The sequence below is a fragment of the Neofelis nebulosa genome, chromosome 9, assembly GCF_028018385.1.
Source record: "Neofelis nebulosa isolate mNeoNeb1 chromosome 9, mNeoNeb1.pri, whole genome shotgun sequence".
In the NCBI taxonomy this organism is placed as follows: Eukaryota; Metazoa; Chordata; class Mammalia; order Carnivora; family Felidae; genus Neofelis; species Neofelis nebulosa.
The window spans coordinates 126,204,995-126,208,610 of NC_080790.1; positions in this window are offsets into that span (position 1 = coordinate 126,204,995).

Consider the following 3,616-nt stretch of genomic DNA (forward strand, 5'->3'; position numbering starts at 1 on the left):
CTGTCCCCTCTTCCCTTCCACACTTTGGGTGTTGCTTTTGTCTGCCTCTTAAGTTTCCCAGTCAGAATTTCTTGGAAAAAGTTCAAACTTGTCCATGATAACTTGAAGGTAGGAACGAGAAAGGGGCCCACTCTGGGATCAGGGACCCCTGGGTGCAAATCCTAGCGTTGAAGCTCTGTGACCTTGACAACTGGCCTCTTCGAACCTGTTTTCCCTCCTGTAGGTTGAGGGGTTTAAACAAGAAGATGTAAGGCGTAGCATTGTCCCTGGCACACTGTAGGTGTTTTGTGATCGATAATTTTCTTCTCTCCCTTTTCTATCTTGGGTCTAAAGATCCAGAAGATGAGGGGCGCCTGGGTGGCGCAGTCGGTTAAGCGTCCGACTTCAGCCAGGTTACGATCTCGCGGTCCGTGAGTTCGAGCCCCGCGTCAGGCTCTGGGCTGATGGCTCGGAGCCTGGAGCCTGTTTCCGATTCTGTGTCTCCCTCTCTCTCTGCCCCTCCCCCGTTCATGCTCTGTCTCTCTCTGTCCCAAAAATAAATAAAAAGCGTTGAAAAAAAAAATTAAAAAAAAAAAAAAATAAAGATCCAGAAGATGAGATAACCCTCAGAAAGAGCAGCTTTGCCAACCGAAGACACGGAGAAGAGAGAGCTTGGAGACAGAATAGAAGGATGGAAATGCCAAAAATCATGGAGAAACAGAGAACGCAGAGAGGTGAAATTCAGAAAGGAGTCAGGGTGACTGGCTGAGATTCAGGCTCTTCCTGCCCTTGGCTTTCCCATCCCAGACCACGTCTAGTGCATGTTACCAAGGATAAGAAACAGCTCCTTGAGTCACATCTCGGTCAGCCACTGCAGAAGATACTGTCCTTTTTAAATGTTCAAATCTCCAGGGAACCAAGGGGGCTGAGGGCGCCAAGTTCCCTCCAGGAGACCAGGGCTCAAGCGTCCCCCAAAACATAATTGCCTGTGCCCAGTCTTACCAGATTCACAACTTCCCTGCTCGCCCAGACTCCAGAAAGACCAGGCTCTGCTCAGTCTCCGTGTGTTCTCTCGACCTAAGCTTGCCTGGCAGTGTTCCCCTCCCTCCACTGTTAACTTGGCTTCTTACTTTCTGTTCTTGGGTTAATGGATGTTTGTTTTGCTGAACTGATGAACCCTTTATAAGTCTTCTGTCCATTGAAGGAAAAGGAGGCCAACAAAGAAACAAGGGCAAGCTACCCACATGTGGGACATTTTTCTTATCCAAAAGGACAAAAGGACTAAGAGGAAAGGGAAATAAGAGAAGGAACGAGTTGGAAGATGGACAAGGGAGCCAGCACTTGTCAACATGGACGCACAGCTGGTAAGTAGCAGGTCTGGTCTGCAAAGCCAGGGGTGTATGGCCAATGCCTAAGGAATAGAAGCGGCTTCTAGGCTAGGGTGCCGGGTCTTCCAGAGTGGGGTAGGGGCATGATAGGAAAGGAGGATCTCATGGGGAAGGACAGGCCTGGCTCATCAGTCCAAATGCTGGGTGCCTGTTAGGGCTCTGGAACCCAACTCCAAATCAGGGCTCCAGGCGCCATCCAGTGGCAGCTGGGGAGACTGCGGGAGGAAAGAGCTGGTGAGACAAAAAGGCCAGAGCTGTCAGTACCTGCCATGCTGGGGAGGAGGGAAGGAGGAAGGCGCCCTTTGCCTTCAGAGCTCCCCCCATCAGTTGAGAACCTGGTCCTAATCAGATCCCCCCCCCAGGCTGCTGCCTGATCCAACTGGGGTTCTCTCACTGTGGGATCCTGGGCGGGCAAATCTGTCCTCCAGGCCTGGTGGGCCGATGAGGTAGCATGCCAGGCACTGTGCTTGGCACTTGGGCTCATGTGTGGGTAAGAGCTCAATCATCCTGCTCCCCGATACTCCAGTCACTCCTGGCCACACACACTCACGCCACGCAGAAACTCCAGCCATGCTTTAAGTCTAGGCTCAAAGTTCTCCTCCTCTAGGATTTCTCCCTGCTTACCTGCCCTTTACCCACCTACTCCTTTCTCACCTGAAGGTCCCTCTTCCTGTGGTGGTTATAGCCAGGTGCACCTCACCCCCTCAGCCCTGAGCTCCCCCACCTCAGAGGTGATAAAAACCTCAGGGGTTTTTCTCAATTACATTTCTCCTTCTTCAAGCCTAGCAAGGTGTCAGGCACAGAAGTGCTTCGGAGCTCTGCTCTGAGGCCAATCTGTGGGGCTTCAGACCTGTGTGTAGGCCCAATAATGGACCCCCAAAGATGTCCACATTCCAGTCTCTGGAACATGTGAATCTGTCACCTGACGTGGCAAGGGATTTTGCAGATGTGACGAAGTTTGAGCTGGAGATGGGGAGGCTGGTGTGGAGTATCTGAGGCAGCCCAATATAATCCCAAGGGTCCTTGTAAAATGGAGACAGGAGGGTCAGAGTCAGAGAAGGAGATGTGACGCCAGAAGGAGCGGTGGAGGTGACACGAAGCCACAAGCCAAGGAAATCATGCAGCCTCTAGAAGCTGCATGAAAACAGAAGCCTTCAGAAGAAATGCAGCCCTGCCAGCCAATTTTAGACTTCTGGCCTCCCGAACCATAAGGCAATAAATTTGGGGGTGTTGGTGACTCAGTCAAACACCAGACTCTTGGTTTTGGCTCAGGTCATGATCTCACAGTTTGTGGGATCCTAACAGCTTGGAGTCTGCTTGGGATTCTCTCTCTCTCTCTCTCTCTCTGCCCCTCTCCCACTCATGCGCATGCAAGTGCTCTCTCAAAATAAACTAAAAAATATATAAGGTAATAAATGTGTTGTGTAAAGCCACTGAATTTGGTAATTGTTACAGCAGCCACAGGAAACTAATACACCCTGATTCTGCTTCTTACTAGTTTTGTGACTTTGGGAAACTTACTTAACCTCTCTATCCCCCAGTTTCCTTATCTATAAAATGGGGATGATAAAGGCAATAATTCCTACCTCATAAGGTTGTTGTGAGGGTAAAATGAAAACACCTGCAAATCCCTTAGAATAATGCCCAAGACTAAATACAATAGTATTAACATGAGATTAATAGCTACCATTAATTGAGGGCCTAACATGTACCAGGCACAATGTCAGATGCTTTAGAATAATTTCCTCCATTCTCACCCTCACCCTTGGGGGTAACAATTTCAGGACCCGTTTTACAGGTAAGGAAACAAACCCAGAGTAATTGGCCACAAGCACCCAGGACTGAAGTATTTTAATCAGTTTCTCACTTGGGAAACGGCACGCTTTGTGTTCTTTCCTGATTGAGGGTTGGCTTTTGTTTTGTTTTGTTTTTTGTTTGTTTGGTTGGTTTTGTTTGTTTGTTTTATTTTTGGAAGTGGTGGGCAGAGGAAGCCCTGAACAGGCAGCTCTTGGCCAGGGGTCCTGGCTGACACCTCCTCTTCTCCCAAAGTAGTGCAGGAGGGAGAGAAAATCCAGGTGAAACTCACCTATACGCCCCCTCCCCGTCCATTTAGGGGGTTCAATGACTGCCTCTCGCTTCCTCGCCAACCCCCTGGCCCAATTGTAGCAGCTTTTCAGCCCGATCTGGGGGCACCATGAGATACGCAAGACCAGAGAGCGAAGCGCTGGACCCTCGGGGGCGGAGATGGA